Here is a 22,423-nt window from a genome sequence, read left to right on the forward strand (position 1 = left end):
TCCCTCAGGTTCCCATCCACAAGCCTTATCAGTAAGCTGGGGATGTGTGAGAACAAGGAGATGTTACTATTCTGTAGTGACCAAATAGATAGTTGATAGTACCCTTTGAACCCTCAATGTAACTTGCATCCTTATGTTTTGCTTTTGAAGTTATCTACAACTCTGCCTTTGAAGTAGCCTTTAAGACTCTATGCTATGTGAAACTCTGTATCACTTCCAAGGTTTCAGTCCTTGGAGCAAGTATTGGAATATCAATAAAACAAGTCTTTGATTCAAAGAACAAAAGCTTGATTATTTCAAAATATCGATGCTTGACACCAAGGTTCATTCAGTCTCCACCCACAAATGGAGCATGGGCTGAGATAGCTCCCTCCACATATTCTTTGAGCAAGGTTACATTTTATCTGAAAAGTTATTTTCTCTTCAAAATGCACTAAATACAATTGGTTCCATGTCTGCACTTGCAGTGGCCAAATGTTTCTCTATGGATGATTTTGGGTTGGAAAATATGTCTAATAGATGCCTAATCCTGAGACAATCAATATTTAATGTTGCTTGGGTTTGTGTTTCTGGGGGGGGAAAAAACCTGTCTGATTCTAAAATACCCCAAAACGGTCTGCACTTGGAGAGATTAAGGAACATTTCTCTTAACTAAGATCCATCTTTTAAAAAAACCCACACTATTATGTTTATTTATTGTCAAAATAAGTATATGTAATCTGCAGACGGAAGCAGTCTGCAAGTCTATGCTAGGAAATAATTGGCAACAATTAAAGCCCATAATTATAAAATTGCAGACATTTAATATTAATCACAATAAATAATCGCAAACGACAGGGGGGAAAAACATCCAATTTTTTTTTTTAAAAACCCTTCTTTAAATAAACAAACATCCTGCTTTTTTGAGCAGCAAACAAATTAAAATCACAATATCTGAAATAAGGATCCATAATAATAGACCATTCTGCATAGGAGGGACTTACAAGCGGATGACGGTGTCGGTCTGCAGCAGGAGTACAAGATTTAAGTTCAGCAGTACATTAAAAGACCAAAGAGATCTCCAGGGTATAAGCTTTCGACAGCCCTCTTCATCAGATAAGGTATCTTATAAAATAGGGGTGGGGAACCTTTTTTTTCTGCCAAGGGCCATATGGATATTTATAACACCATTCGCGGGCCATAAAAAAAATAATCAACTTAAAAAACTGCTCCGACGAGGGAGAATGATTCAGGCCGGCAAAATTAATATAAATAATGGTTTCTTTCTATTTGAAGTCATGTGGAGAGAGCCTAATCTAGCCCACACTCACACCCAGCCTCCTGCCCTAGGCAAATGCATAGGTCCAGGGCTTTTTTGTAGAAAAAGCCCAGCAGGAACTCAGTAGCATATTAGACCACATCCCCTAATATTAGCATATTAGGTCACACACTCATTAGCATACTAGGCCACACCATCTGGGATAATCACGTGGAAACTGAACTGTGACAGTAACTTTTCCAGGCTCTGCAGTAATTCTGGCCGGCTGGCCAGACCCCAGGGAGGCTGCCACACAGTACATCTGGGCCCTGTGATCCCTGCCTGGCCCTGGGGAGGCTGCTGCACAGCGCAGCTGGGCTCCATGATCCTTGCTGGCAGGCCAGGCTCCAGAGAGGCTGTCACATAGCTTGGTTTGGCCCAGCAATCCCTGAGGGCCACACCAAGTGACCTCGAGGGCCACATACGGCCCTCGGGACAGAGGTTCTCCACCCCTGTTATAAAGGAAGACCAGACTCTCAAAACTTGCACCCTGGCTGAGTAGATTGTTATAGTGCAGGGGTGGCCAAGCTTGCTTAACATAAGAGCCACGTAGAATAAATGTCAGATATTTGAGAGCCGCAAGAGATTAACGCTAGATGTTTGAGGGCCACAAGACAGGAAGGAAGGAAAACAAATAGATGGGGGGCAGGAAGGGGAAGGTGGAAAGAAAGGAACTTTAACTTTAAAAGGATTCTCCAAGCTACTGACTGGCTTTGCTTGAAGAAATGATTTAGAGAAAGAAATACCTTCCCCAAGCCGGCTACGGGGGCAGTGGGGGCTTCAAGAGCCATACAACATGTGTGAAAGAGTCACATGGGGCTCCCAAGCCGCAGTTTGGCCACCCCTGTTATAGTGGTTTCTCAAGCTTGATGTCATCTATTTCTCCTAAAAATGCACCTATTTGAATCAAGGATTGTCCTTTATATTGTCCTACCTGAGGGACCGTCTTTCCCCATATGAACCCCAGAGAGCACTGAGGTCAGTCGGGAAAAATCTAATGACCATCCCTGGGCCGAAGGAGATTAAATATCAAAATACTAGAGCACGGGCATTTTCAATCGCGGCCCCTACCCTATGGAACCAACTCCCCGAGGAGGTGCGGGCCCTGCGGAACCTTGATCAGTTCCGCAGGGCCTGCAAGACCGCCCTTTTTAAACTTGCATACTTGGACTGCTAAGAAGATCGGTAATTAAGGATCCGCCAATGCGGGTTGAAGATCTATACCGCTGAATAACTGTACTTATTGCATTGGTTTTAATGTTATTAAGTTTAATGTTTTAATGTTTTATATTGTTAAATCTAAAAGCTTTTATCTACTATTGTATGTTTTTATAAAATGTTGTTAGCCGCCCTGAGCCTGCCGAGGTGGGGAGGGCGGGATATAAATAAAATTTATTATTATTATTATTATTATTATTATATTGTGTTTTGGTACCTTTTATTCTTTTCCCTCACCCCTTTTCTTTGTTCTGTAATCCCTCAAAAAGTTTAAAATAAAATTATTATTTAAAAAAAGATACCCTAGTGATCTTGTTGGTTTTCAAGGTGCCACTGGACTTGAGTCTTGCATATGTTACGGACACGGCACCCCTCCCTCTTCCTCTAATCTTCATGAGGATTCTGAAACAGACCCCTTTCACAAGCTGTTTTAAAAGCCAGATGGAAGAATAAGACCTGGCCTCAGACTGTCACCCTGCACTGAGCCTTAGAAAACATACCAGCACTGGTTGGGGGGAGGGAGTCCTGCAGTCTACTTTTTAAAATGTGAACTATGACAACCAGTATTACAAGTCAAGTGTAACCGTGTTGGAACAATCACTGCCTGAATCCTGCCTATCTGTTACTGGTAATATTGGGGGTCTCCTCTTTTGATGGGGAAATTAGCTAGAAGGAGCCCACGGTAGAGCCAATTGGAGCAGAGATCTTTTCTCCAATGATACGGAGGTCCGGTATCAGAAAGAAGACTCCAGAGACTAAAATGTTCACTTAGAAAAATATGAAAAAGGTACAATCACACACACAAGCAATACAGTGCACACTAAGAAAGCTAGAGAGGATCGATATGGATTTTTAGGGATTGTTGAAGAGGGCGATATTATCTGTTCCAGATATGCAGACATCCGTGTAGCAGGAAAAATGGAGAGAAGGGCATGCACGACCAGCGTGACACACCCAATAGACTCAATTACAGAGAGTAACGAGGGTACAGACCAGGGGTCCTCAAACTTTTTAAATAGGGGGCTAGTTCACTGTCCCTCAGACTGTTGGAGGGCCGGACTGCCGTTACTGTACAAGGCCGCGGGCCGTCAGTTCTCCGTCTTCTGCATCTCTCTCCCTTCCCCACATCACACACCCCGGCCTGGGAACTCACCTCACCTGGGTATCACCTCACACTGTCTCCGCTGCCTCAGCCCAGTGCCGGAAGTGTGCATTGCTCACGCGAGTTTAGGTCGACCGTCGCTTCCGGTCTGATTTTGCCATAACCCGGCGGGCCGCATAAACGTCCTCAGTGGGCCGCATCTGGCCCGCGGGCCGTAGTTTGAGGACCCCTGGTACAGACTGTATATGGTGCCTTACAGAATGCGCACCATAGTGGGATTTGGACTCAGTTTATATAGGATTTTGAGAGTTGGGGACCTTCACAGGGCTATGATGACTCTTAATAGGTGATGTGTCTTTCTTGGGTACCTGAATGGATTCCCAGCTCAAGACAATAAGCGTGAATGACTCTTGATGTTTGCCCCGATGGGCCATGATGGGCTTAATGTCCGGTATCAATTTCGTTTCAATACTCTGAGGAAGAGTCAGAGCGGAAGACAAAGAATTTGTGCAACATGGCAGACATCAGCAAAGAAGGAAACAAGAGAGGTTGAGTTGTTGCAGGAAACCAGGAATATGGGCCATTAACAGCTAGCCCGGGATTAGGAGATGAGCAATACCTTATCTGTGAACCCTTTTGTCTATGCATTCCTTTGGGAGGAGGAGAGGGGCCAGGCCTTTGCAGAGTGGCTTCACTTGGCCTCTTTCTGACAAGCAGCATCCATTTTGATAGCAGAGCTGGGAACCCCACTATTCTAGTAGGGTGCTCCCAGGCACCGCCACCTGGCCACTTTCAGCCCTATAACCTAAGCAAAACCCAAAGAACCCAGTTAGAAATCCTGTTTGGAGAGCTGGGAGTAAGCTCCACATGGATCTGGAGTGCTTATTACAGAGTTAGCCCTCTAATCAAAGTGACACTCGCTTCCCACAGAAAGGGAATATGTGCCATAACCATATAGGAACCTACCACAAAGAGAGGTACACCTGATGGTTCGATAGCATTGTCAACAGAAATTATAGGGGAAAATCTGAGCTGGCAAGGGGGTGGATATAGGGAAATAAATAGGAGAAGGGAAACATTATTACCAGACAACTAGTCTCAACTTCCAGCAGTTCCTCTTTAAAAGCACAACTTTAATTTCTGTGATTGTTTTATCAGAATAGTTAATTAGCAACCTGTCATTTTTTTTTCAGAGTATTACTGTTTATCCACTGCTTTGGACTTTTTAATTATATTGAGGATTACCAAGGAGGCTAGCTCCACGAGAGTCAAGAGGTCTTCATGAAAATCCCTCTGATATATCCGAGGAAGCCATTTGTGACTCAGGAAAGCACATTGTGAAATAAATGTTGTTAGTCTTTAAAGTGCAGCTGGATTTTTGTCTTGAATTCATCTGAAAGCTGTAGAACAAATAAACGTTCCTAAACTGTCCTAAGAACATAAGAACATAAGAGAAGCCATGTTGGATCAGGTCAACGGCCCTTCAAGTCCAACACTCTGTGTCACACAGTGGCAAAAAATTTTATATACACACATACACTGTGGCTAATAGCCACTGATGGACCTGTGCTCCATATTTTTATCTAAACCCTTCTTGAAGGTGGCTATACTTGTGGCCGCCACCACCTCCTGTGGCAGTGAATTCCACATGTTAATCACCCTTTGGGTGAAAAAGTACTTCCTTTTATCCGTTTTAACCTGTCTGCTCAGCAATTTCATCGAATGCCCACGAGTTCTTGTATTGTGAGAAAGGGAGAAAAGTACTTCTTTCTCTACTTTCTCCATCCCATGCATTATCTTGTAAACCTCTATCATGTCACCCCGCAGTCGACGTTTCTCCAAGCTAGAGTCCCAAGCGTTTCAACCTTTCTTCATAGGGAAAGTGCTCCAGCCCTTTAATCATTCTAGTTGCCCTTCTCTGGACTTTCTCCAATGCTATAATATCCTTTTTGAGGTGCGGCGACCAGAACTGCACACAGTACTCCAAATGAGACCGCACCATCGATTTATACAGGGGCATTATGATACTGGCTGATTTGTTTTCAATTCCCTTCCTAATAATTCCCAGCATGGCGTTGGCCTTTTTTATTGCAAACGCACACTGTCTTGACATTTTCAGTGAGTTATCTACCATGACCCCAAGATCTCTCTCTTGGTCAGTCTCTGCCAGTTCACACCCCATCAACTTGTATTTGTAGCTGGGATTCTTGGCCCCAATGTGCATTACTTTGCACTTGGCCACATTGAACCGCATCTGCCACGTTGACGCCCACTCACCCAGCCTCAACAGATCCCTTTGGAGTTCCTCACAATCCTCTCTGGTTCTCACCACCCTGAACAATTTAGTGTCATCCGCAAACTTGGCCACTTCACTGCTCACTCCCAACTCTAAATCATTTATGAACAAGTTAAAGAGCATGGGACCCAGTACCGAGCCCTGCGGCACCCCACTGCTTACCGTCCTCCACTGCGAAGACTGCCCATTTATACTCACTCTCTGCTTCCTATTACTCAGCCAGTTTTTGATCCACAAGAGGACCTGTCCTTTTACTCCATGACTCTCAAGCTTTCTAAGGAGCCTTTGATGAGGAACTTTATCAAAAGCTTTCTGGAAGTCAAGGTAAACAACATCTATTGGGTCTCCTTTGTCCACATGTTTGTTCACCCCCTCAAAGAAATGTAACAGGTTAGTGAAGCAAGATCTTCCCTTGCAGAACCCATGCTGAGTCTTCCTCAATAACCCATGTTCATCAATGTGCCTACTCATTCTGTCCTTGATAATGGTTTCTACCAACTTTCCCGGTATTGAAGTCAGACTGACTGGCCTGTAATTTCCCGGGTCTCCTCTGGAACCCTTTTTAAAGATGGGTGTGACATTTGCTACCTTCCAGTCCTCAGGAACGGAGGCAGATTTCAATGAAAGATTACAGATTTTTGTTAGAAGATCCACAAGTTCAACTTTGAGTTCTTTCAGAACTCTCAGATGTATGCCATCCGGACCCGGTGACTTATTAGTTTTTAATTTGTCTATCAGTTGTAGGACCTCCTCTTTTGTCACCTCAATCTGACTCAGGTCTTTCAATACCCCTTCCAAAATTAGTGGTTCTGGGGTGGGCAAAAAGTTCTCATCTTCCACAGTGAAGACGGAGGCAAAAAATTCATTTAGCTTCTCAGCCATTCCCCTATCCTCCTTCAGTAATCCTTTTACCCCATGGTCATCCAAGGGCCCCACTGCCTCCCTGGCTGGTTTCCTACTTCTAATATATTTGAAGAAATTTTTATTGTTGGTCTTTATGTTTTTTGCAATATGCTCCTCATAGTCCCTTTTTGCCTGCCTGATCACAGTCTTGCATTTGATTTGCCACAGCCTGTGTTCCCTTTTACTAATCTCACTTGGACTGGTTTTCCACCGCTTAAAGGAGTCCTTCTTACCTTTTACAGCTTCCATTACTTTGTTTGTTAACCACGCAGGCCTTTTCTTATGCCTGTTTGTGCCTTTCCTAACTTGTGGTATGTATTTTATCTGAGCTTCTAGGATTATAGTTTTAAATAGCATCCAAGCTTCCCCAAGGGTTTTGACCGTATGTACCTTTCCTTTCAGTTTCCTCCTCACATGCCTCCTCATCTCAGTGTATTTACCCCTTTTAAAGTTAAACGTGGTTGTGGCGGTCTTTTTGGACAACTCCCTATTCATACAAACGGTGAAATCAATAACATTATGGTCACTGCTCCCAAGTGGCGCAATCACTTTTACATCTCTCACCAAGTCTTGGGCATTACTTAGGACCAAATTCAGGATCGCCCCACCCCTGGTAAGTTCTGAGACCATCTGCTCCATAGCACAGTCATTGAGAGCATCAAGAAACTCAATCTCTTTCTCTCGACCAGAACACATATTGACCCAATCATTCTGCGGGTATTTAAAATCACCTATTACGACACAGTTTTTACGTTTAGCCGTTATCTTTAAGCCTTCCATCATATTATAATCGTCCTCTCTCTTTTGATTTGGTGGGCGATAACAAACTCCCATAGTTAAATTTCCTTTTGAGCCCTCTATTTCAACCCAAAGCATTTCTAAAAGTGAATCTAATTCTCTGATCTCAGTCTTACTGGACCGTATATCCTCTCTGACATACAGAGCCACCCCACCTCCAACCCTTCCCTCCCTATCCTTCCGATATAGCTTATATCCAGGAATCACCGTGTCCCACTGATTCTCCTCATTCTACCAAGTTTCTGAAATTCCCACAATGTCTATGTTTTCTCCCAACACTAAACATTCCAATTCACCAATTTTACTTCGAACACTTCTAGCATTTGCATACAAACATCTATAATTTCCCAACATCTATAATTTCCCAAACATCTATAATTTCCTTTTGCTGAAACCTCAAAGGAAACATGTTACCCCCAGTCCAGAAAATCGTGGGACCTGCAGAAGTTTGCATGCTTGCTTCAGTGTTGGGTAGGATGTTTCCCCTACCAAGGAAACATTTGTTTTAGGAAATACAAAACATCTAGCTATAATAACATTTTTGACTGAGCAAGTGCAGGCCAACATGGACTCTAGTCAAGGCCGGACTAATTATTTGTCAGACAGAAGTATGATTTTGAAATATCATTAAAAGGTAGTGAATTGTTAACTACAGTGCAATTCTAAGAGCACTTTCCTGGGAGGAAGCCCTATTGAATAGACCTTAGTAGAATTCAGAGTAGACCTGCTTAGGACTGCTCTCTAAGTGTGGCTTCACACAGGAGGGTCCCTTTCCTTGCAAGTGGGCCTGGCCCAGTGGCTGGTACCACATAACTGGGCCACAGGTTTTTTTTTCCTTGACAAAGGTTTTTGGGGTGGAGGGAAAGCTGAAAACAGAGGGGCAGAAAAAAGTAAGTTGGCTGCTGGTGGAAGGAGATGAGTGTTGCCAGCTCCAGGTTTAGAAATTCCTGCAGAATTGGGGGTGGAGCCTGGGAAGGGTGGGGCATAAGGTGTTAAGGGACCTCAGAAGGGTATCATGTCACAGACTCTACCCCAAGGTAGCCATTTCCTCCAAGGGAACTAGGGTTGCCTAACTATACCAAGCAGGCGCTTAATCATCTTCTTGGGTGAAGAAGAAATGGAATCCAGGCGTTCTTCAACCAACACTGCTCTTAGGGTCGATTCACATTCTGTTCCAACGTTCATGTGATAGAACAGTGGCCACCACTAGTACTTGGCATCAAACTAGAATTCTATGCTGAGATCTCAGTTCCCAGGCATGCATGGGCCTTTATTTGGATCAGGGCCATGGTATACAAGGAGAAGTGGCTTCTTGATGGGGTGACATTCAATCACTACTATGTGTCCCATAGGACTAACTTACATCAGTGCATCTAAGTTTTAGGAATGGTTATTAACTGGGCAAATATGGCTCAGTTCATTTCATGGAGTGCCTGGTTTGCAAACCACAGACCACCATGAACTTTTGGTCACCAAATAAACTGGTTTGGTTCATGAGGCTCATGATGGCATAGAATGCCACCCTCCCCAACTTGCTAGAGATACTAAACTCACAGAGGATCTCTGGATGAAAATCCTCTACCTGCCCTCTACGTTTGGTGAGAGTTAGATTTATGGGGACAAAGTTACACACACACACCCAATAATGTGTCACCAGGAAGGTGCTTTCTGAGGAAACGATAGGCTCAGTTTCAAGGAGTTCAAGAGTGTATAGAATGGATCCTGTGCACTGTAGAGACATCAAAGTCACAGCAGGCCTCCTCCAGGTGCTTCTCTATATACCCTCCAAGTTCAAACACCCCTCCCCAATTGCTTTGAAGTTTGGTAAACATTTAGGTTGGCCTGAGACTGTCTGGGAATGTATCCATTCATGAACCAACATGAACCTGCACAAACAGCTTGAAAGTTTGTGGAAAGTTTGCACCAGTTGACTTGCTCCAAATTTCACTTTGCAAGCCATGAAACAGCTAAAATTCATCATGAACTTTAGTTCATGAGCTGGTTCATGCCCAACCTAGTAATTTTCGAGGAGGCTCCTCATGGGTGTTTCATGGAAGGAAAATGGCTGGACAAAGAGAGGTGATGCCATTTCTCTCTGGTCCCAATTTGAATCAGGCTCTCCATTCTCAGGAGTTATTTTCCGAGTGGAACATTCCCAGAATATATCTGTACAAAGTCCACAGAGGGACTTTGTAATATGTGATTCAGCCTAGCTGGACAATTTTAGAATGCAAAAGCATCAAGTGTTGCAGGCTCTCAGAGATCCCTGCTCTGTGTGCATCTGCACAAATCACTGACATTGGCATGGCATCTGAGAAGAAGGCAAGCCGCAGAAACAGACAGTGAAACAGCCTCCAGCCTCCTCTAAGGGCAGTGGATTTGTGCTTCTCTTTGAGACAGAGGAAGTCTTTCATCTCTGCATGCTGCTAAAGCCAAGCTGCAAGTCCTGAGTGGAGGCTGAATGAATAGGAAGTAAGGCCACAGCAGGGACTCATACAGACGGGCAACAGGGAACCTTCATTGGGAGGGGGGCTGCTTTGGACTCCCAGGAACATTCAGTTATGATTACTTTAATCAATTTATGCTGACATACTAGTTTTGGGATATTTGGGATATTCGGTTGGCATAGCAAGAGTTTTGCCCAGGCATAGAAGCATGATACTGAGTGCAGTAAATAAATCTCCCAAGAAGAACGTTGCAAAATTTAAAAACTTGCATTTATTCAGGTAGATCCTCAGGTAGTTTGCATTCAGGTTGCTGTCAAAAGCAGAGCGAGGAGCCTAATTTGAAGAGTACTTTCCCTATCACAAATGGCTTCGTATGTGTGGGAATACGAGGGAATTGCCTCTTCAGGAGAGACCTGCAGAGACATGTGTCTCCATGGAAGGTGAAGTGTCTCCATGTGATGTGAGGGAAAGGACAAAGGGAGAACAAAGGAGGAGTCAGAGGGCAGCTCCTCTGTTAAGACAAAGAGTGACATCTCATTCAAGGAGATAACACCTATATGAACTTAGAGTGATGTAGCATCCCCCCCACCCCACCCCCTGCAATGTCCAGGCATGCTAAATCACTCGCTGCAACAACTAGCTCAGGGGTGTCAAATTCGTTTGCTATGAGGACTGGATCTTCACCTTGTTGGGCCGGGCCATGTATGTCATAAGATGTAATGCCAGGTAGGAGAGATATACATTTTATAAAGAACATAGACAAACATACACACTCAGCCTAATCCACCTCACTGGTTTGTTGAGCCTCAGCCAACAGAAGGAAGAGAGGCTTGGCTCAGTGGCTCTGCTGTGCAACTGAGAGAGCCTAGCAAAGCTAACTCTCCTTTCCCCACTTCCTCTCCAAGGGAGGAGCTTTACTGTGTAGCTTCTGTGAGACTGAGCAAGCCTGGCAAAGCAAGTTGTGATACAGAAAGAAGCAAGAGAGGGAGAAGGAAGCAGATGACACTGAGTTGCTCGAGGACCTGATAGGAGCCCTCCGGGGGCCTGATTTGGTCCCTGGGCCACATGTTCGACACCCCTGAACTAGCTGTTCCAGGGTAGCATTCAATTTAGAATCAGTCCAATCAAGCAAATCTTCCATCCTCTGCCTCTCTGCCTGGTCCTAAATCTGAGATAAAAGTCTGTAGCAGCTTGACTAAGTGACATTTGTGGGCGACCAAGCAATTTCTAATTTGGGTAAGACAAAAATTCAAAAGCTACACCAGAGTAACATTTGCAAGGAAATGGAAGACAAAAGAACGTTCAACAATAGAGATTTGGAAAGAAAAACTAGCTGAATATGCGATAATGGCAAAATTAACTAACTCTGTGAACAAAAGACCACTTTTGTTCAGCAGAAACGGCAAACTCATTATTCATATTATGGAAATAATTAGATTCCTTGATTTAATACAAATTGTGAAAATCTATTTTATTATTATATAAAAGTTGAGGAGAATGTTGATTACAGGTCTAATTTTTTTCACTTAATGCTCTAATAAGTATTTAAAATGTTTATCAAGAATAAGATTTACAATATGATGGATTGAAATAATATGTAAGTTATAATGAAGGCTCAAATTTAGTGTTAATATTTATCTTAATGCTGGAGATATAATCTTTTTATTTCTATTAGATTTTCTTTTAATATCTTGAAACATCTTATTTAATTTTTCAAAAAGAGAAAATACTCTTGACTATTATTTGCTCCTATATTTGAAAAATGTACAGTATGTCACAGAAGTGAGTACCTCACATTTTGCAAATATTTAAGTATATCTTTTCATGTGACAACAATGAAGAAATGACACTTGGCTACAATGTAAAGTAGTGAGTCTACAGCTCGTATAACAGTGTAAATGTGCTGCCCCTCAAAATTACACAACACACAGGCATTAATGTGTGGAAACTGCTGGCAACAAAAGTGACTACACCCCTAAGTGATAATGTCCAAATGGGGCCCAAAGTGTCAATATTTTGTGTGGCCACCATTATTTTCCAGCACTGACTTAACCCTCTTGGGCATAGATTTCACCAGAGCTTCACAGGTTACCACTGTGGTTGGTCTAACTGAAAAAGGGCTGCCACCGGACACCAGTGGGTCAGATCATAGTTAAGAAGTCAATACCGCCTATACTGGATTGAAATAGCGCTATAGAATGGTTTTAAAGTTGATATGTAAATTATGGTTTTATATGTTTTATTGGATTAATTGTTTTATAATGTTGTAAGCCGCCCTGAGTCCGCTTGCGGAGAGGGCGGGATATAAATGAAAAGTAATAAATAAATAAAATAAAACTGGAGTCCTCTTCCACTCCTCCATGACAACATCATGTAGCTGGTGGATGTTAGAGGCATTGCGCACCTCCACCTTCTGTTTCAGGATGCCCACAGATGCTCAATAGAGTTTAGGTCTGGAGACATGCTTGGCCATTCCATCACCTTTACCCTCAGCTTCTTTAGCAAGGCAGTGGTCATTTTGGAGGTGTGTTTGAGGTCGTTATCATGTTGGAATACTGCCCAGTGGCCCAGTCTCCAAAGGGAGGGGATCATGCTCTGCTTCAGTATGTCACAGTACATGTTGGCATTCATGGTTCTATCAATGAACTGTAGCTCCCCAGTGCTGGCAACACTCATTAGGAAGAACTTCCTGACCATTAGAGCGGTTCCTCAGTGGAACAGGCTTTCTCGGGAGGTGATGGGCTCTCCTTGGAGGTTTTTAAACAGAGGCTAGATGGCCATCTGACAGCAATGCAGATCCTGTGGATTTGGGGGGGGGGTATTTGTGAGTTTCCTGCATTGTGCAGGGGGTTGGACTAGATGACCCTGGAGGTCCCTTCCAACTCTATGATTCTAACTTTGAACTGGTTCAGGCAATCAGACGAACCATGAACCAACATGAACCACAATTTTCTCATCCCTGGTTGGGATCTTTGCCTTCTGCTTTGGTGGTGTAAGGAAGACTGTGAATGGTGGAACGAAGGGCAGTCTGCACAGTAATGATAGATTTAAATCCATTTTGGCCAGGCAATAGGGTTGCCACCTATTCACCTTGGCTTCTATACCTTTAGGGATTCAAACACAGGAGGAAAATAAAGTGTTTTCTCCCATGAACATTTCAAACAATTCCTGATTCTTCTCTGCTTCTGGAGGCCTCAACATCCACATCCTAAAATCTTATAGGCTGTTTATATGGGATATTGGGTTAACACAGCAGAGTTTTGCCTAGTCGTAGAAGCATGACACTGAGTGCAATAAATAAATATATTGGGGGGGGGGGGAAGAAGAGAGAGGTAAACTTACATTTATTCAAAAAGATTAAGTTCACAATCAGGTTGCAGTCGAAAGAAGAGAGAGAAGCCTGATATAAAGTTTAGGCTTCACTAACACAAATGGCCAGTTTGTCCAGCATTATGCGCATGGGAATTTAAGGGCATTGTATCTACAGAGTGACCTCTAGAGAAAAGTGTCTTTGTGGAAGGCCATTTGATGTAAGCGAGAGGACAAAGTGACAGAGAGGAGGAGTCAGAGGGCAGCTCCCAGGTTAAGACAAAGAGAGGCATCTCTTTCAAGGAGAAATGGATGCTTTGGTGGGTGGACTCTATGGCATTATGCAGGCTGATGTACCTCTCCTCCCCAGACCCCGCCCTCCCCAGGATCCACTCCCCAAATCTCCAGCTATTCAATCCCAACCCAGAGTTGGTAACCCTGTCTATTAAATTCCTCCCTGTGATGGAGCACAGTGCAGCCTGCCAGGAAATCTGATTGACTGGGATCCAACGCCAATGAAGACTGTGAGACGCACAGAATGGTTGTGTTACACCCCATGCAGGTTCTGGGCTAAGGGTTCCAAACTGGCTTTGGCTGGTAATCCAGCCTCTTGTCTAAGTGTTGCATCAGAGACACTTCTGGGGGCACTGAATAAAGATCTCAAAAAATGGACTGGACTTTTTCAAGAATCAGAGGGTCAGCAGAGAGTCTAATTGGCAAGCCATATAGGAGTGGAGCTACTGGTTTTGTCTGGAATGTTTTTAAAGCCATTGGGAGAAAGCCAGCACCTTTTCCTCTAAACTGTCTAAGAATGGCATTTGCACTTCTCTCAGCCAAAGTGGATGAGGAAGTTAAATGTGCTGTAAATTTTAAGTGATAAGAAAAGGTGTGGATAGATCCATTTCCTCTGTATCTTTCCTCTTCTCTGCTGCTGTCACTTTTTTTTTTTTAACCCAGATTACTGTTCCCAGAAACTTCCTTCCTTCCACCTAACTTCTTCTCTTCCAGTCTCTTTGACTAACCTCCATGAAGGCAAGATACACTCTCAGGATCTCTCACCATCCTAGCTTAGACAGATAGCTAGAATGCAATTATAGTAGTATTGAGCTCCTTAACATAAAGGACATTTCTCTCTTTCTTAAAAGAAACAAGCCCTTTTTTGTTCTGCACATGTTTTGCTCCTTCTAGCGGTCAATTTGATATTAAAAAGGTAAAAGGTAGTCCCCTGTGCAAGCACTAGTTGTTTTCGACTCTAGGGTGGTATTGCTTTCACAGCATTTTCATGGCAGACTTTTTACGGGGTGGTTTGCCATTGCCTTCCCCAGTCATCTACACTTTCCCCCCAGCAAGCTGGGTACTCATTTTACCGACTTTGGAAGGCTGGAAGGCTGTGTCAACCTGGAGCCGGCTACCTGAACCCAGCTTCTGCTGGGATCAAACTCAGGTTGTGAGCAGAGGGTTCAACTGCAGTACTGCAGCTTTACCACTCTGCACCACGGGGCTCTTCCACTTTGATATTACACCACTGTATATCCAGCATCAGTGGCGTAGGAAGGGGGGGGCGGGAGGGGCGGATCGCCCCAGGTCTGGGGGCTCTGGGGGGCCCCTTGGCAATGCCAAGGGGCCCCTCAGAAGCCGGCTGCCTGGCGTCCCCGCCGCCGCCACAGAAGAAAGTTCTGAGGAAGAGGTGAGCGTGCGTGCGCGCGTGTGTCAAGCGGCACGCGCACTCCAGCCTCAACTTCAACCGAGATGCAGCAAAGCAAAGCAAAACTAAAGAAAAAAAAGACAAGCCCTCCTTCTCGCCCTTCTTAGTCAGTTTCCTGGAGTTGCAACTTAGGCGCTCACAAGAGTCCCCGTTGCGAAGCAAGGCAGATGGCCAGGGCTGCAGGAGGAGGAGCGAGCGGGTCATCAGCATAATGGGAGCCCCTGGGCCAATCACAGGCAGCGGAGGAAAGGCGCCTTCCAGCCCTCGTTAGCAGAAAGCAGCCCTCGTTAGCAGAAAGGACTCCTCGGAAGGCGCAGCTGCCGCCGCGGCAGGACTTTCCACGCTATTTGCATCAGCCTTGAGCAAGGGGCCAGGCAGAGTCGCTCGGAACGGTGGGATGCCGGCCTGGCTCTGCAAAGCATGTGGGTTGCATATCATTAGAGAGCTCCAGCCCCGATCCGGCTTCATGATTACTGAGAAGTCCCATGGGGTGGCCAGACTTGCTTCACGTAAGAGCAGCACAGAATGAACATCAGATGTTTGAGAGCAGGGAGGAGAGAGGGATTGAAAGAAAGCAACTTTAACTTTAAATGCATTATTCAAGCTGCTGGCTGGTTTGGAGAAGTGATTTCAAGAGAGAAATGATTTCTCCAAGCCAGCCAATGGGGTGGTAGGGGCTTTGGAAGCCACACAATATGTTTGGTGTAGTGGTTAAGTGTGCGGATTCTTATCTGGGAGAACCGGGTTGGAGTCCCCATTCCTCCTCTTGCAGCTGCTGGAATGGCCTTGGGTCAGCCATAGCTCTCGTAGGAGTTGTCCTTGAAAGGGCAGCTGCTGTGAGAGCTCTCTTAGCCCCAGGTACCCCACAAGGTGTCTTGTGGTGGTGGTGGGGGGGCAGTAAAGGAGATAGTGAGCCGCTCTGAGATTCAGAATATAGGGCGGGAATATAAATCCAATATCATCCAATATCACCAATATCATGTGTAAAAGAGCCGCACATGGCTCCTGAGCCACAGTTTGGCCACCCCTGTGCTAGAGTGTTGAACTAGGATCTTGGCGATCAGGGTTTGAATCCCACTCTTTGTGCTTCCTCCAAAGCAAATCCCATGGATGTCTCTGAAACTTATTCCTAAGTAAGATGTACAGACTTTTGAGCAAAAGAGCTTGGAAGGAAAAAAAATAGGGTCCAAGACATGGGATGTCCTCATTTAAATTTTCTGCCATGGGAACCCACATATTTTGTGCCCTTTTGCGACTGTTTGAAAAAAAAAAAAGAAACCTGGCTGCTATATTTCTCCTGTCAGGTTACTGTTGAAAATGTAGATGCAGTTCCCAGTGAAAAAATGCTGCCAAACTGAGTTACATTGCTCTTGCGTTCTTTATGAGAGAGTGAGCATTGAAGTCCGTTGAAACGCTGCTAAAGCTGCAGTACTGCAAAGCTCTCTGCTCATGACCTGAGTTCGATCCTGGCGGAAGCTGGGTTCAGGTAGCCACAAAATAAGAGTGGCTGCACAGCAACAGACCAAAACAAAAACAATTGTGCCAAAAACAATTACAAACAGTCTCTATTTCATTAGAAAAGACGCCGCTCGGCGTCTTAAGGCAGGGAAGCCCCTCCCCTCCCCTCAGCCACACACATAGGGGGGCCCACATAAATCTTGGGCCCCAGGCCCCCAAAGCCCTAGCTACGCCCCTGTCCAGCATGGAAACCTGCAGGGGGACATGATGGGCATAAAGTGGTGTAATATCAAATCAATCCCTACAGGGAGTAAAACAAATGCAGAATGGGGTGGGGGTGTGGGACCTGAAGCAAGAGGAACACACAAGTGAAGAGAATGTGAATGTGAAAAAAAAATCCTTGTGAGGACTTTAAGAACATAAGAGAAGCCATGTTGGATCAGGCCAATGGCCCATTCAGTCCAACAGTCTGTGTCACATAAAGGAAGCCATGTTGGATCAGGCCAGTGGCCCCTCCAGTCCAACACTCTGTGTCACATAAGAACATAAGAGAAGCCATGTTGGATCAGGCCAATGGCCCATCCAGTCCAGCACTCTGTGTCACATAAGAACATAAGAGAAGCCACGTTGGATCAGGCCAATGGCCCATCCAGTCCAGCACTCTGTGTCACATAAGAACATAAGAGAAGCCATGTTGGATCAGGCCAATGGCCCATCCAGTCCAACACTCTGTGTCACAGAAGAACATAAGAGAAGCCATGTTGGATCAAGCCAATGGCCCATCCAGTCCAACACTCTGTGTCACATAAGAACATAAGAGAAGCTCTGTTGGATCAGGCCAATGGCCCATCCAGTCCAACACTCTGTGTCACATAAGAACATAAGAGAAGCCCTGTTGGATCAGGCCAATGGCCCCTCCAGTCCAACACTCTGTGTCACATAACAACATAAGAGAAGCTCTGTTGGATCAGGCCAATGGCCCATCCAGTCCAACACTCTGTGTCACAGAAGAACATAAGAGAAGCCATGTTGGATCAAGCCAATGGCCCATCCAGTGAAACTCCCGTTGTAAAAGCCGCACAAACAGAAACTGCTTTTTGGCGGTTTATGTTTGAGTGGCTTTTGCACCGGGAGCTTCCGGCTCTTCCGGCTGCTCCGCGGCATTTAGTGCGAAATCCGCGCAGATCCTGCGTGGTGAAGAGGGGGGTCGCGCCGGCTGAAGGTGAGTGCGAAAACGCCCTCTGTGTCACATAAGAACATAAGAGAAGCCATGTTGGATCAGGCCAATGGCCCATCCAGTCCAACGCTCTGTGTCACACTGGGTCATAACTACAGATACCCTCCCAATGTGCCCCCCCCCAAACACCAAGAATACAGGGCACCAAAAATATAAAAGACTTTAAAACAGCATCCTGCTTCTTCTGGGCAAAAACCATCTCTAAAATTCAGCTTTGGCATAACATATTAAGCAATGCCTAAAGAAATTTGTAAACAGACCATACTTCACTAGCTTTGCTTTCTAGTCTGTTGGGTCCACTGCTTCAGAAAATAGTGATATCTTGTTCATGAAAGGATAAGACGGAATGCCACCATGTTCTGCAGCTATTTGTTTGATATTACTGTACCCTGGCTCCACCATATTTAACATTATGTTTAGGCCTAAAATGTAGATGACTGGGGAAGGCATGGCAAACCATCCCATAAAAAGTCAGCCATTAAAATGTTGTGATGCAACGTCACCGCAGAGTCAAAAATGACTGGTGCTTGCACAGGGGACTACCTTTACCTTTATATTTTACCTTAGGCCTAAGAAGGTAAAGGTAGTCCCCTGTGCAAGCACCAGTCGTTTCCGACTCTGGGGTGACGTTGCTTTCACAACATTTTCACGGTAGACTTTTTACGGGGTGGTTTGCCATTGCCTTCCCCAGTCATCTACACTTTTCCCCCCAACAAACTCGGTACTCAATTTAGCGACCTCGGAAGGATGGAAGGCTGAGTCAACCTTGAGTCAGTTACCTGAACCCAACTTCCACCAGAATTGAACTCAGGTCGTGAGCAGAGAGCTTTGACTGCAGTACTGCAGCTTTACCACCCCGTGTCATGTTGCTTTTGTTTAGGCCTGCAGATGTATAAAATCCCTCCAATAAATGTTGCTGGGGTTTTTTTGCTTCTTCTCAAAAGTCTTGCCTGAGTAGAATCTCCTCAAATGCGCTTCGGATTTTGCTTTATTGGTGGCAACTCCGGAATTCAAGCCTGCTTTGAAAGTCCTCCCTGCAGCACAGGTGCCATTTCTCTACTGTAATTTGCCCTGCATGCCATGGTACCTTCACATCTCTTTGGAACTTTAATAATATCATTTATACAATGCATTAGGAAAAGTGGGCTTAGATTAACTTTAAAAAGACGGAGCTTTGTCTTCCTACTTACAATTTAAAAGAGAATAAAAAATAGAGAATGTGTTAAAAATGAGGGGTACTACATGAGCATTAGTCTGATAAGGGGTCAACGTACAGAAAGGGCTTGCACTGCCCTTAAGTCCCAGACGAGTACTCATCAGGAGGTTACTGCCAGAAGTCATTTGGCAGCAAAAGAAGAGCAAAATGAGCCAAATGACCCTGTCTTCTCAAATAATAGCTACAGAAATGACTTTTTTGTGTGTGATTTTGAATTGCTCTCCCATAGACATTCAGTTCTGGCTTTAATTTTTAGACTGTGATTTCCAAGTCAGCCTTTATTTCAAAGAATACATTGGACAATGTTTCTTTTAACCCCTAGTGGGGAAAAGCATGAACTTCCACTTAATCCCTATCATTTTAATGAGGGGAAACTGTTCTGCACAACAAGCAAGATAAACAGACACAGAGATAAAAGCGATTGTGACCAGGTCATTTTTATCTCCTATTGAGCTTGTAGGAAATGCAGGATCTTTTGTCCACAAAACAGCACATAGCTGAAGAGTTTCCTTTCACAGCAGCAGATAGAAGACTGGGAAATAACACAGAAAGGGTTACAGAACCAGCTGTTTTTATTACAGCTGCTGAGACTATTGACTTATTGATGTTTGAGAATTTTTAACCATTTTTATTATAGCCAGTTTATACCTGCTACACTTCACTGCCAACCCTTCATATATTAATTTCATATCAATTAAGATATTACCGCTTTCAAATCCCTGTTGCCAGCCTTCAGGTGGTGGCTGGAGGTCCCCTCGGATTATGATGGATCTCAAGGCAACAGAGATAACAGTTCACTTGGAGAAAATGGCTGCTTTGGAAGGTGAACTCACTGGCGTTATACCCTGTTGAAGTCCCTTCCCACTCTAAACCCCGCCCTCTTAAGGCTCCACCCTCAAAATCGCCAGGTATTCCCCAGCCCAGAGCTGACAGGCTTAACTGTGAGCCTGAGGGTATTCTTGAAGCATCTTTAAGGTGTTGTGGAGCCTCAGATTTGAGGCTTGCTAGGCTGTGATCAGGACCTTTGTTAGTGCTCTGCTTACCTCTCCGGAGTGAGATTTCTGAGGTTTTTAGTGTGGAGGAAAGTTCATGAAGAGACTGAAAGAAAGAAGTCCGTTGCGGTTCACTAGGCAGAGATGCCTCTGGATTTTGGCCTGCTGGTGGCAGCAAAGAGTCATCTTTGCTGATAAAGGGAATAAAGCTGAAGAGGTGAACTCAGTGGGTCGAGGTGTGGGTCAGGTAAGCAAATTCCGGCTTGAGACCAACTTGAGAGCTGAGCCAGCTAAGTAAATCCCACGTGGTAGAAACAGGTGTTTAATATGTGGTGTATTTATAGTCTAAATCACAATGGAACAATCTGGTTCCCTTCTGATATTTGTGGGAATTGGTGTAGTCTCACGGGGCGCTTAGTTCGTTCCGTTTGCCTGCTTGCAGCGGAGACAGAATGACCCTCTTGATCAGAAACCAGCTGGTCCCATCCCTCTGTCTCCTGGTTAATAATTAAATGTTGTTTTGAGCTCACCCATCTTTTTTTTTATTTGCTAGATTTTTTTTTTCACTTGCCACTTCTCCACAGGGTCTCATGGCAATGTACAACATTAAAAACAAATAACACATATAAAATATTAACATTAAATATATAAAAGTATGGCTATCGCCATGAACTATTAAAACAGCCCAAATATGTGGTTACCCCCCCCCAAAAAAAGTCAGCTTAATCAGTTCAGCTTTGCCGGGCACCGGTGTTATCTGAGAGTGCACTCTAGAGGAGAGGGGCCACCACTGAGATAGACCCTGTGGTGCATGGCATCCCAGGCAGGCTCCCTGCCCAGTGCCCCCCATACCCTCCTGCCTTCCCTCCACCGCGGTCCATTAGGTGTGCCCCCCCACCCCAAAAGCTCACCGTGATGAGGCTGGGCCCTGCCGGCTTCAAGGCAGCTGCGCATTTTTTTAAGCCAGCGTGGGAGGAGGCTTCTCCTCCCTCCTTTCTGGAACTGGAAGTGAGGGGAAGCGAAGCCTCCTCTAGCGTTGGCTTCAAAAAACGTGCGGCTGCCTCAAAGCCAGTAGGGCCCAGCCTTGTCACAGCGAGTGTGGGGGGAAGTGCGGTGGAAGGGAAGGGGCTGGTGGTGGCGGCAGCAGCAGCAGGGGCAGCAGCCGTGACGGCAGGGGGGAAAGAGGCAAACTAGGTGGTTGTCTTGAGGTGTGCCCCCTCCCAGCGCCTTAGGCAACTGCCTAGTTTGCCTAGTGGGCGAGCCGGCCCTGATGACAGCTAACTAAGCCATCCTATGGCCTGCTACCTCCACGAGGCTCCTTGATGATTACTGAAAAGAGCGCCTGTCAGTCCTAGTTTCAAAATGGTGGTGTTTACTAAGACAAGATGGTAATGTATAGAATCAACTGCCCCCCCCCAGCAGATGAACTATAGACTTTCCAGTATGCAAAAGCATGAAAGCAAAAACATGTTCACCCTCCTCTTCCCGCAGTCCAGTAAGTTCCCCCGATTCAATAAGTTCTCCAGGTGCAAGCATCTTTGATAACCCCGGGGGGAAGGAGGAGGGGGAGAGGGAATAACATTCCCCCTATCCAAGGCTTCTCTCACAACTACCCAAAACAGTCCCTCCCCTCCAGTTCCCAGACAAAATGAAATCAAAACATTGACAGTAAATCAGCAAAGCATTAACCCATGATGGCAAGGGATCTCGACAGGGCAGGGGGTTGTCATGGCCGAGACAATCCTGTAGGGAGGTATCCCCAGACCATTAAGGGCTTTGAACCTGAGAGCAGGAACCTAAATGACAAATAAAAGCGAACATGACACTAAGGACATGCTTTGCTGCAGTGCTCAGGAGAGATAGTGCCGACCAACATGTCAGAGAATGGTCTGACGTGCTCCAGGCACCAACGTCCTCCCAAGAAGAAAATCTGAGAGCAAATTTTGTGCCCGTAGTAGCTTTTGAAACATATTAATGGGTGAAGCCACACAGAGCACCTTATTGTTGAGCTGAGTGGCACCTGTTTCTGCTGCTGGGGAAACTCATTTCTGGTCACAGTTACTACGTGGGCATCCAAATGCAGATGTTTTTTTTTATTATTATTTCTATTTGCTGTACTCCGCTCTGGGCCCCCAATTGGGAATGGGTGGAATATAAATTATTATTATTAATAATGATGATGATGATGTGCTCATGGGTTCAAGAGTGGGTCAGGATCACTGAGCTGAGCAGTGGGGAGCAAAGAGTTAAGAAATTCCCTGAGGCTCTGAAGTCCTGGGTGTCGGTTTTACTTCCCAGCGTGCAACAGCAAGGGAGCATTACGTGTGTTTCAGGGTGTGTCATTGGTTCACCCCATGGGAAAGCCCGACAGCTTCCTGCCCAACGCCTCGCTTGAAGCGAATCACTGTGAAAATCGCAAAGGTTTCGCGGCAGACACGTGTGTCA

Source organism: Heteronotia binoei, chromosome 7 (assembly GCF_032191835.1).
Source record: "Heteronotia binoei isolate CCM8104 ecotype False Entrance Well chromosome 7, APGP_CSIRO_Hbin_v1, whole genome shotgun sequence".
Classification (NCBI taxonomy): Eukaryota; Metazoa; Chordata; class Lepidosauria; order Squamata; family Gekkonidae; genus Heteronotia; species Heteronotia binoei.